Raw genomic sequence first — 13,896 nt, 5'->3', positions numbered from 1 at the left:
GGGATATGAATGGTTTTAAGTGGATAATTTCGTTCTCTTTCTTAGTTGTATGAGATTTACAAATATATTGTCAGCTGTGTGCAGGATATTAAGCACTTGGAAGTTCACCCTGACTCTTTAGTTTCTTTTGTCGTTCTTTTGTGTGAAACTCGTTCAAATCCCCTAACAAATCGATTACAGCTGCTTGAACACTCCATCTACTCGTCATCGACCATATTCTCTTCCTTGTTTCAGAATACCCACTGAAGGTATTTTTAACATAAAAGGCGAAACGTGGTTGCAACAATAGAGCTCTACAATTTAATACTTTATCAATTTCTTTAAAATAATTTTAGGTGATTCCAATGGTTTTTTGATTTGCCGAGCTTGGCTTCAGGAAAGGTAAAGGTTCCAGAGGAGCAATTCTTACTTTGGACCTGATAGTGGAAGCAAGACTGATGCAAAATCAAGACATCTTCATACAATTTGTCGATCCAGAAAAAGCTGCAAGATGTTCTAAATTCCGAGAAAAATAAGAGCAAACTGCAAGGAAAGAGGGGTGATATACAATGTGTATAGGAACCAAGAGGGAACAATAAGATTGGAAGACCAAGAAAGAAGTGCACTGTGGTGTAAGACAGAGATGAAGTCTTTCACCCCTTGTGTTCTTTCAACACATCGAAGAAGCAATGAAGAAAATACAATTAAAGGTTCAAGAGTAAATTTAAAATTTAGGGTGAAGCAATATCGATGCTATCTCCAGTGGAAATGAAACTGAATTATAGAACCTGATGAACAGAATGAACAGTCTAATAGGTACAGAATTTGGATTAAAGGTAAACCAGAAAAAGACAAAAGTAATGAGAAGTGGCAGAAATGAGAATATTCTGAAACTTAACTTCAAAATTATTGGTCCCGAAGTTGACGAAGTTAAGCAGTTCTGCTACCTTGGTAGCAAAAAACCCGTGACGAAGAAAGCAAGGAGGACATAAGAAATAGACTATCACACGCTAAGAGGACATTCCTGCCCAAGAGAAGTCTACTGGTATCAAATATAGGTCTTAATTTGAGTAATCAATTTCTCAGAATATACGTTTGGAGCACAGCATTGTGTAGTTGTGAATCATGGCCAGTGGAAACATCTTTCCGATTTCTTTAGTGCTTTGCTGGATACTTGTTCTCTGTTCCTCACGGACAGCGCCTAGATTTTGGTAACGCAGGAGTTCAGGAAATGCAGCTTCTAGTTCACTGAGGCACACAGTTCTTTGAAGTTATCGACCACGTTTCTTACTATAGTCTCACAATCAGGGGCCTTCGTAGTTGCCGAAAAACTTATTGACAGCTTCGTTAAAGTATATCCAAGATGATTTTTCAGTGTGTTTCATTTAGTCTCCAAATGTTTCGTTAGTTTCCGAATGTCAGGACCAACGAAGACTCATTCCTTCGGCTTAGTTTCTGAAGGGCTCGGAAATGTACTTGCCGCATACTTGCCGCATACTTGCGAGTGTGACCTCCTTTAGGTAGGACTTTAATAACTTGTTTTGTAATATCAAGTCTTATGTGAAGTGGAGGTAGGAACGTGTTCTGGGCGCACCAAAGAATTGAATAGCACCTTTTTCCTTCCAACTTAACTAAGGCGTTCTGCTTGGCCAAAGTTTTTGAGTTCAGTGCTCGTATTTGGCGCGACTGTACATTGGTAGTTAGCTGTATTATATAATTTAAAATAAAACAAGATTTTGTAACAGGTTACACTTCAAAACATCACAAAACAATTCTACTGTTATTATGACGAAGAAATAGCTATATTTTGCATACCGCACAGAAATTCTCAATTTATATGAAACCTCGCTCATGAGTGAACATTTTAAATATACCCAAAAATACACCAGAAAAACATTTTAGCTTTAAGCAAAAAATCATTATCCACCAGTATTGTAAATACCAACATTAAAATATGAGAAATGTGTTTTGATTATAAATTAATAATTAGATACGTTTGTTTATTTGACACTTCTTTGCGATAAAGGGAATTAGTTTAACCGCGAAGTCGCCATTCAGTAGGAAATAGAACCTTTGTTCACAATGTAACTACGGTCTACGTCAAAAGGCTGGATACGTTTATTTCTTTACTTTGGGTGTCAGGTCACACGGTACTTCGATCTGCAAAGATCGATAGTGTATGGTGACCCATTAAATCGTAACACAGTGCTCTTGTGAGTGCACCCCCATGTTCACCTAAATCTGAATGAGAACTGTGGCAAAAAATTCATGTTAGTAATTTTTTACTTCAGTTTCTGTGAGCTGAAAAAATAATCATTATTATTTTCGGCAATAATTAAATTAATTTGCGTTCATAATTTATTGTTTATAACCTTATTTCGATTTTTAAAATTTTGATGCCGATTTTAATCTTGAGTTGATCCTCGATTGATGTGGTTTTTTACTGATATACTGCACGAAAATCTCAGTAAGGGCCGTAAACTACACATTATAAACATCCGTAGAATATTTTTCAAAATAAGATGCATTTTGAAATATATACGTGCGTCATGGCAATAGGATTGATCTGGGTCTTCTATTAAGAAACGTTTTTACATTTTTCTGGTACTGGGTCGCATATAGGTCAAATGTGACATTTCTGCGAGCTGTAATTGTATTACTGACGTAGATTTGTAATAGGATTTTGGAACGTATACTGTGTTCGAACGTTATGAATTACCCCGAAGAAAACGCTCAGTTGACGCACAGTCAGCATGCATTCAGAAAAGACCTTCTTGTTTAACATAAGTAGCTTTTCATTATTACGCAGTGATGAGTGCTAACGACAGGGGATCTCAAATAGATTCCATACTTCTAGATTTCCAAAAGGCTTTTGATAACGTTCATCGTAAGCTGCTTATAAATTGCGCCTGTGGATTAATGTCTTAGTTGTCCAACTGGTTTCGTGATTTTATGTTAGCAAGGTCACAGTTCATAGTAACTGACGAAAATTCATCGAATAAAACAGAAGTGATTGCTAGCGTTTCCCAAGGGAGTGTTCTGTGCCCCTCAGCTAATGGACATATATAAATGACATAGGAGACAGTCTGAGCAGTCGTGTTAGATTATTTGTGGACGATGTTGTCATTTCCGTCTAATAAACTCAGCACAAGATCAGGATCATTTACAAAATGATTTAAACAAGATATAGGTTTGTTGCGAAAAGTGGCAATCAACCCTAAATAATGAAAAGTACGAGGTCATCCAGATGAATACTAAAAGGAGTCTGTTAAATTTAGGCTACGTGATAACTCACACTAATCTCACAAATCTAAAGGCTGTTTTTTTAGTTTAATACCTACGGATAAAAATTACGAACAACTTAAACTGCAATTATAACATAGACAGTGCAGTGGGGAAGGCGTACCAAAGTCTGTGTTTTATTGGTAGGACACTTAGATGATGCAACAAATGCCCTAAAGAGACTGCCTACACTACGCTTGTCTGTCCTCTGCCAGGGTATTGTTGTGCGGTGGGGGAACCCAGATAGAGCTGATGGAGGGCACCGAAAAAGTTCAGATAAAGGCAGCTCGTTTTGTATTATAGTGAAATAGGGGAGAGAGTGTCCAGGATATGGTACGTAAAGTGGGGTGGCAGTCATTACAACAAGGCGTTTTTCGCCGGGCGACATCTTTTCGCGAAATTCCAGTCTCCAACTTCTTCCTCCGAATGCGAAAATATTTTATTGATACCCACCTATATAGAGAGCAATCATTATTGTAATAAAATAAGTCAGAGGTCCCACATAAAGATTTAAGTATTCATTTTTCTCACGCGCCGTTTGAGAGTGGAATGATAGAGAAATAGAGTGAAAATGGTTCGATGAACCATCTGCTAGGCACTTAACGTGTGTATTGTAGAGCAATCATGTGGATACAGAAGTAGACTCTGAGAATAGTAGTTGGGTGTGTTTACAAACTCTTACGGTCCGGTGATATGTCCCATTGCATAAGTTTACATGTCACGTAACGAAAACTTTGCGTGCATGGACAGAAGTTTCCGGTTGAGGTCATGAAATTCTTTCAGTACAACGGAAGTCAGCGACCCTCTCTAGAGCGGTGGAAAGGTTAATCCTCTTTGAGCATCAATGAGCGAGATGGCAATTACGGCACGAGACTCGCATTCGAAATAAATAGTCTTCAAACCCACATCGGAAAATCCCGTGGTTTGAGTTAACCTCTGCGATCCAATAACTGATGTATCTCCAAAAAAAGCACGACTGATTACGTTACATATTCTTACCCGATTCAGGTAGTGCTCCGTCGCAAATGGTCAGAAGGTCGAACTCCGTTAACTCCGAATTTATTTACTGGAATATGTCACAGCATAGAAGGCAATGAGAGATTTCAGGCATGTTTTCATCGGAAGCACATTTAGTTGACACTCTACAACAAAGTACTTAACTGTGAGACAAGTTAAAGCGTTCTGCGAATGATATCGCAATAAAAAGAAAATTCGAGACACACATTCATTTTAAAAATTCATTTTACGTATAATCTTCATTGTCTGTAACACTTGTGGCAAAGCTGCTAAAACTGTCAGCAGTGACCTTCGTGACTGATCAAACCGTTGATGTTACACGTCTTTGGATATCAGACACATCTGCAAAATGCAGACTTTTGGGGATATTCGTTACATGAAGGAACGAAAAGATAACAGGGGCCATATTCAGAGAACTGTAGTTTTTCAAAAGAGTTACGCAGCATTTAGCCAACAAGTTGCGCAAGTGGGTGGAAGCGTGCAGATGCTCACTGTCGTGCAACAGATTAGACCTCCCTTCCTGTACGACTTTCGCCGAAAAGGCCTGATGCAAAAGAAGTAACCTCACAGCAAGCTCGCAGAATTGGGCATTGACAGTTTGAGCTTTATACATTAAAGCGCCAGATAAACTGGTACAGGCATTCGTATTCAAATTCAGATATATGGAAACAGGCAGAAAATGGCGCTGCGCTCGACAACGCCTAGCTATATAAGACGACAAATGTCTGGCGCAGTTGTTAGATAGGTTACTGCTGCTACAATGACAGGTTATGAAGATGTGAGTGAGTATGAACTTGGTTTAATAGTTGGAGTACGAGCGATGGGACACAGCATCCGAGGTAGCAATGAAGTGGGGATTTCCACGTACAACCATTTTACGAATGTACCGACAGTATCAGGAATCCGGTAAAACATCAAATGTCTGACATCGCTGCCGACGGAAAAAGATCCTGCAAGAACAGGACCAACAATGACTGAAGAGAACCATTCAACATGACAGAAATGCAACCGTTCCGCAAATTGCTGCAGATTTCAGTGCTAATCCATCAACAAGTGGCAGCGAACGAACCATTCAACGAAACGTCATCTATATGGGCATTCGGAGCTGAAGGCCCACTCGTGTACCTTCGATGACTGCCCAACACAAAGCTTTACGCCTCGCCTGGGCTCCTCAACAACGACATTGTACTGTTGATGACTGGAAACATGTTGCCTGGTCGGACGAGTCTTGTTTCAAATTGTATTGAGCGGATGTACTTGCACGGATATGGAGACAACCTTATGAATCCATGGACCTTGCATGTAGCAGGGGACTGTTTAAGCTGGAGAGGCTCTGGAATGATGTAGGGCGTGGCAGTTGGAGTGGTATGGGATCTCTGATACGTCTAGTGCGACTCTGATAGGTGACACGTACTAAATATCCTGTCTGGTCACCCGCGTCCATTCATGTTCATTGTGCATTCCGACGTACTTGGGCAATTCCAGCAGGACAATTCGACGCACTACACGTCAGGAATTGCTACAGATTGGCTCCAGGAACAGTCGTCTGCGTTTAAGCACTTCCGCTGGCCATCAAACTCCCCAGATATGATCATCTGGGATGCCCTGCAACGTGCTGTTCAGAAGAGATCTCCGTTCCCCTCTACTCTTACGAATTTATGAACAGTCCTGCAGGGTTCGTGCTGTCAGCTCCCTCCAGCACTACTTCAGACATTAGTCGACTTCATGCAAGGTCATGTTGCGGCACTTCTCCGTACCCGCGGGGCCCCTATATGATATTAGGCATATGTTCCAGTTTCTTTGGCTCTTCAGAGTATATTAATTACATTGGCAGACTCCCAATAAATTCTAGACACTAGAATATTGGAGGCTACTCATTCAGTCATATGACGAAGGCAGAGAATGTGCACTGATCGTTGTTTAGATCTCAAACTGATCTGGCAGCACCAGGTCACATCCGCCGTGCAGATGACTGACAGAAATATGGAGCTCGGTAACAGATGACTGTAAAATCTCATGAAATTTTCGTCTGTGCACAAACTGAGAAATTAATCTCCTGTAGAGTGCGGATGAATACCTTAGACGCCCAAGTTCTTGGAGAATAGCTGGACGTCCAATTCCATAAAACTAATTTTGTAAATCCCTTAGGTTGTGCCTATTCAATTATAGATAGCAGGTCTCCGGATGAGCGAGATCTACAAGCCTAAAACTCACTGACGTTGTGCATTGTGAGAGGATTAGAGTTGTTACTTCTCGTGGTGTGACAGGCATATAAGTTCTCCTACGATTATAAGCCACTAGCATTTCATTTGTTTGTTGAACTCAGCGTGGAAGTCGATTTTGTAAGCCATCTGCTAGCCATTAGGGCATATGGGATCCATACATAGTAAGACCTTGGGGCGAAACGCTCCCCCAAATTCTAGTCTGCTACCCTGGAGGCTCAAGAGGAGCAGAATAGTACTGAAATATTGTAGGCAACACTGCTCGGTTTAAGCAGGTTTTCGTCGGTATAAAAATTAAGATTCATCAGCATTTCTGTTATCCTCTATGGGCAATCAAAAAAGTCTGTGACCCTCCGCGCCGGCCCTTCTTCGTAAGCGCTTGATATTCCCTGTTACTGGACCTCATATGGGTCTCCTAGCACTATATATAAGCAGCAATACTATGAGCATTCTGGACAAAAAATGCCCTTTGACCTTTGGGTTGCCCACAGTCAAGGGCAATGATGTCATCAATGGCCATGTCGACCTTGACCCATGGAGTCATCATCAGGTAACAAGCTGCACGCTCTTCCACCTCTCCCTCCCATGTTCAGCAAATACCAGCGTAGTATTAAAACGAAACCGTGAGTCACAGCACAGTATTTTAGAGGGCATTAGAATGAAATCACAATTCATCCCAGAGCAGCGATCTTCGCTACGCTGGAATATATCCAAAAGATCAGAATTTTCTGCACCACATTCAGAAGTATCTACGCAAAATATTATGTACAGGGAGCAACTCTCAGTATTTCTTCTTCTTAAATACATAAAAAAAACTCATGCACTTTAAAAGAATACGTAATTTTTCCCTGAATCGTAAAATGGTACCAAGCTAACAAAAACGCCAGATATATTTTCACACTTTTCTAAAAAAAATTATTTATGTCCAATACTGTATTGTCTCATCAAATGGTTCAAATGGCACTAAGCACTATGGGGCTAAACGTCTGAGGTCATCAGTCCCCTATACTTAGAACTACTTAAACCTAACTAACATAAGGATATAACACACATCCATGCCCGAGGCAGGATTCGACCCTGCGACCGTAGAAGCAGCGCGGTTCCGGACTGAAGCGCCTAGAACCGCTCGGCCACAAGGCCGGCATGTCTCATCAGTAAATCTCATGGGAAACTATATAGCCTTTGCTATGGAATATGAGAATGAGTATAAAACATAGTCGTTAAAAACCATTTTTCGCTTAACTAAAGTAATTAGCGAATTAGAACTACGTATTTACCACAGACGAGTTTTGTTTGTTTTAATTACTACTGTGCAAAACTTCAAAATACGAAATGTTAATGATAGTTCATAGAACAAACTCTCTTGAACAGTTGTTTTTGCAAGTGTTTCAGTAACACATCACGTTAGCAAGCACTGTTGTAGGGCACAAGAAGATAATGCATCATGTTCTACGCTAGAACATATACTCATTGTTATTAACATCCAAATATTGCTTTTCATTTGCATTTCAACTAAATGTACTAGATGTTACATATGAAAATAAACTTCGAGGAATGCTGCAATGTTTATCAGTCGGAACTATGTTGCTAAGGCTGTCTAGAACGTTTCCTATAACTAACTACTAAATAACAATAAAATCTAATGAAAATAAGCTATATAAAAACGCTCATATAGTACAGCAAAAACAAAAACGAATTGAGATAACATAATGTTAGGAACAAAGGTAGAAAATTTTTTCACAACATTTTATTGTTGTGTGTCACTTGTATCTTCAAATTTTCGTAAATCACGTGGATAACTGTATACTGTAACATGAAGTTCTTACATTCATCGCAGCACAGCACTACCAAGCCAATGGTGATGGACCAAGACAGTGGTGAAATGTAGCCGAAGACGACCGTATGACAATGCATACATGGAAGGTCGATATCTAGAAAATAAAACACTTACATCGAAATGAAATCATCATTTTTTAGTAAAAAAAAAAAGAACAGACACAAACACACACAAATGCTAAACTAAAATTGTATTATTTCTCAAAATGTCGAAGACTTTGGGTAGAAAACACATGTTGCCCTTCTGTCATAATTTAATAATTCTGTGAGATTTTAAAAAATACACGTGGCTCACATATTGGCACTGTTGACAAACCTAATAGGCTAAGCTGCACTTGTTAATGACCAAAGCTTGATTGCTGTATCAAGAAAAATTAGACCCCAAATTAAACATTTCCACATCTAAATGTCTACCTTATTAAAATATATACAACTCACTTATTCGCACTGCTGACAAATTTTATGCAAGTATGTGAGCTTAGTTCAGTATTGAACGAAAAGTTAAGATAGTCTAAATACATAAAAACTGGTCCCATGACATTCCCAAACACACATTGGCACCACTGCTGATCAAAATAACAGCTTGAAGTTCACTTGACAATGAGGATTACGTTCCTACTTCCACATCTAAATTCATCAAAAACTGGTCCAAAGTCAAAGTCAGGCAATCGTTATTGTGAATCTTTTGCTGTTATACAGCGAAAACTTTAGGACACAGTATTCCTTCCATCTTTCTATCTATTATATTGTAGTTGCCTAATTAAAGTAAGCGTTGCAGAGACAAAAACAGCTAGCTAGAAAGAAAGAGAGATAAAGAGTGAGAGTGAAGGGGGAGGGGCAAAATTTATTGTAGTGTATAAATCGGAACAATGCAATATCGCGATTATGGTGATGATTACGAAGCAGATGTGGAAATACTGTACGCAAATTTTTGATGTCGTGTGCATATATGTGAGAGTGAATCTTATCCACTATTTATGTGTGTGTGTTTGTGTGTGTACATAAAGTTTATAACAAGTTGGCACCTGGAACTGTATTAACTTATCCCCAAACCTGTATCATCTTGCCACCAATACTGTATCAACTTGTCACCAAAACTGAATCAACTTGCCCGAGAAACTGCAACTGTATCGCCCCCAAAACTTCATCAACTTGCCCCTACCCCAAAGTGTATTATCTTGCTCAAAAACTGTATTAACTGCCCCACACCCACCGTAAAACTGTATCAACTTGCCTTGAAAGTGTATCCACTTGCTCTGAAACTGTCTCACCTTTGCCCAAACCTGTACCAACTGTATCAACTAGCCTCAAAACTGTTGATACAGTTTTAGGATAAGTTGATATAGTTTTTAAGTTATGTTTATACAGTTTTAGGGCATATTTATACAATTTCACAGCCATTTTCTATTAGTAGATGTCAATTAATACAAGGTGTTCAAAAATTAGTTTCAGACTTACACTAGACTACTCTAACCAAAGATTCGAAATCTGGCAGGAAGTGGATGGAATTATTTCTGTAGAGACACCCAGACATTACGCAAAGAATTTCGGATACATATTAATGCATGAGGGGGTGAAATGCTGTGTAGTCTCCACTGTGCAATAGCATACGTTAGCATTATCAGCAGAAGGTGACAAATGTTTTATCTGCAAAATATCATGGAGTCGCTACAATGTTAGTGCGACTTTGAAAATTAGTTGAAAGTGGACACCCGCAAGCACAGCGACCCTTTCTTCCTACATATACAAATGTGTACTACTACTGTCCAGTATGCCATTTAATGAAAGTGTCATGCAGTTCTCCATGTATAGCAGTGTGCTTTAGTCTTATCAGCAGATTGGATTGGATTGCTTGGGAGGGAAGAGACCAAATAGCGAGGTCATCGGTCTCATCGGATTAGGGAAGGACGGGGAAGGAAGTCGGCCGTGCCCTTTCAAAGGAACCATCCCAGCATTTGCCTGGAGTGATTTAGGGGAATCACGGAAAACCTAAATCAGGATGGTCGGACGCGGGAATGAACCGTCGTCCTCCCGAATGCGAGTCCAGTGTGCTAACCACTGCGCCACCTCGTTCGGTCATCAGCAGAAGATGACAACTTTTGAACTAAAAGAAAAAGTTAATACACTTGCATGAAGGTCACTATAATGTTTGGTCGACTTTGCTATTGGTTTTAGCCAAATTAAGACTTTTTTGAGAAATGTAAATCTACAGATAATAACTCTCGACAGTAAATGCACATTAAGCTGTTGGTTAGATCAGCAGTAGCGGCGATGTGTATTTTGTGATGTTACAGAACAAATTTTCTTGTATCTTGATTTCTATAAAGTGTGGTACAGAGTTCAAACTAAACTCAACGGTTAACATGTATGTTACATTAGTAGTGCCAAAAATGTACTCTCTGCGTTCTCATAAGTAACGCAAACAGTTTACATGTGGAAATATTTACCTTCCTTGCAAAGTGCGGTACAGATATCAAATTTTCGTTGTTGACAAGTGCTGTTTAACCTGTAAGTTTCATCAATAGTGCCAATATGTGTAATTATTTTTTAATGTTAGAAGACAGTTAAATTGCCACATACATACATCAACAAAAAGGTTTACATCACCTCGTTTCCGAGAGTTCCAGAACCTGCAAAGAAAGTTGGAACAGAGATCAACATAAACATCATTTCCGCTCTTTTTATTGCTCATGAAAACCACACATTTCATGTTGTACCAGTAGCGAGACCTTCAGAGGTGATGGTCCGGATCGCTGTACACACCGGTAACTCTAATGCCCAGCAGCACGTCCTTTTCCTTTAATGCATACATATATTCGTCGTGACATGCTATCCACAAGTTCGTCAAGGCACTGTTGGTCCAGATTGTCCCATTCCTCAACGGCCATTCGGCGTAGATCCTTCAGAGTGGTTGATGGGTCACGTCATCCATAAACAGCCCTTTTTAATCTATCCCAGGCATGTTCGAGAGGGTTCATGTCTGGAGAACATGCTGGCCAGTCTAGTCGAGCGATGTCGTTATCCCGAAGGAAGTCATTCACAAGATGTGCGCGATGTGGGCGCTAATTGTGTTTCCTGAAGACGAATGCCTCGCCAATATGCTGCCGATATGTTTGCACTATCGGTCGGAGGATGGCATTCCCGTATCGCACAGCCGTTACGGCGCCAACCTTGGCCACCAGCGGCGTACATCAGCCCCACATAATGCCACCCCAAAACAGCAGGGAACCTCCACCTTGCTGCACTCGCTGGACAGTGCGTCTAAGGCGTTCAGCCTGACTGGGTTGCCTCCAAACACGTCTCTGACGATTATCTGGTTGAAGCCATATGCGACACTCATCGGTGAACAGAATGTAACGATGCTATGTACTTGAACTTGGCCTGGAGGTCATTTGATGCAAGACTATAACTAATGTTACAGGCAAATAAGGTATAAAATACAATATCGTATTACATAAATTTTTATAGTATCATTACTAGTTTTAAATATGAAAAACGATCTGAACTTTAATTACAACAATGTTTCTTGTATTATTTTAGTTACGTAATTAATTACAGTTTGGATTTGGTTACTAACATACATTTACAGTACAAATCTCGTGCTGTATCCGACTGCATACGAGAAAGTTACAAATAAGGCCTCAAATTCTGAAAAATCATAAAGTTGTTTGATGTAGAAAATTGGAGAGTAAATTAGAAATGTAATTACAAAGGGTATTAATTACAGAGGAGGACATAAAACTAGATAACAAATGAAAGTACATCATTGGTAATAATTTTAAGCCGTTTCGCAAGATAATGAGGTTCTCTGTGTCAACGCACCAATCGACTGCAATTAAGGTAATTAGAGGCGCCAGCCACTCGTAACATTTGTTACTAAATATCCATTACTTCAGCTTCTCAACTAGGTTTTTTATTTGGAACCTGTACATAATTTTGTTAAAATCAGTCCATAGACAATTACGATAATATACGCTCTTCCAGAATAAAAAACTGTTTTTTGGCAAACTGGCTGAATAATGCGTGCAAAACACACGCACAAAAGTCTCCAGGAAGTACTGAATCGTCCGAAAACCACCCGAATGCATTAAAAAAGGTGGTATCAGACATTTCATATGAATCTAGGAGGAGGCTGTACCGTTATAAGAACTTGATGCCAATCCTGAGCGGTCCATTCGGCATGTTGCTGGGTCCATCTGTACTGCGCTGCATGGTGTCGTGGCTGCAAAGACAGACCTCGCCATGGACGTCGGGACTGAAATTGCGCATCATGCAGTCTATTGCGTACAGTTTGAGTCGTAACACGACGTCCTGTGGCTGCACGAAAAGCGTTATTCAACATGGTGGCGTTGCTACCAGGGTTCCTCCGAGCCATAATCCGTAGGTAGTGGTCTTCCACTGCAATAGTAGCGCTTGGGTGGCCTGAGCGAGGCATCTCATCGACAGTTCCGGTCTCTTTGCATCTCCTCCATGTCCGAACAACAACGCTTTGGTTCACTCCGAGACGCCTGGACACTTCCTTTGTTGAAAGCCCTTTCTGGCACTAAGTAAAAATGCGATCGAACCGCGGTACTGACCGTCTAGGCATGGTTGAACTACAAATGACACGAGCCGTGTACCTCCTTCCTGGTGGAAAGACTGGAACTGATCGGCTGTCTGACCCCCTCCGTCTAATAGGTGCTGCTCATGTGTGGTTGTTCACATTTTTCGGCCGGTTTAGTGACATATCTGAAGAGTCAAAGGGACTGTGTCTCTGATACAATATCCACAGTCAACCTCTATCTTCAGGAGTTCTGGTAACCGGGGTGATGCAAAACTTTTTTTGATATGTCTATGTTTTGTTCTCGACATTTTACGTATTTTGAGAAATAATTGTAATTTGATAAAAGACTGTTTTCCTTCACGACTAGTGATCTGTAGTATACTTGCATGTTATTATAAGCAACTTGCATGCGCTTTATTAAGCGATATCTGAACTCCTTAAAATAATTTTATCTTTGTGCAAAGTATGGTACATTTCTCTCTGTATGTAAAACCTTGTCCAGAATGGCCTCTGGTCATGTTTACATCTCGCATTTGGAGCACAAAGTGGAGGAGAAAGATGTTAAAATTAAATGGGTGTTCTCTTTTCTGTTTCCTCGCGGATTAAACTATGGATCCCGACATTCTGTCTAACATTTTAATGTTCGGATAATAAGTTGCCGTCTCTTTAATCTAAGAATAGATGATCAATGCAGCTAGCCGCTATCTCTGTATAATATCTTGTCTGTATAGACGTGTATCTGTTGTCTTTAAGATCCCTTCACCTTCACACGTAAGTCTATACAGTAAAGTGAGGCCCTCCCAGTTCTTGGCTGATCCGTGATAAGACAGGCGAAAAATTAGACTAATGGAGGATTATTAGTATTATCTCTATTTTCATTCGCTCTCTCTTTCTCTCCTTTATCTATGTATAGTTTTTATTATAAGATTTCATTACGTGATATAGTGATAAAAAGAATCAGCCAAATAGAATCTTTGGTGGAGTCCTTCGTCTTGGTAATCAGCGGCTGGGTTGCTG

Source organism: Schistocerca americana, chromosome 8 (genome assembly GCF_021461395.2).
Source record: "Schistocerca americana isolate TAMUIC-IGC-003095 chromosome 8, iqSchAmer2.1, whole genome shotgun sequence".
Taxonomy (NCBI): domain Eukaryota; kingdom Metazoa; phylum Arthropoda; class Insecta; order Orthoptera; family Acrididae; genus Schistocerca; species Schistocerca americana.
This window is presented reverse-complemented; position numbering follows the sequence as displayed.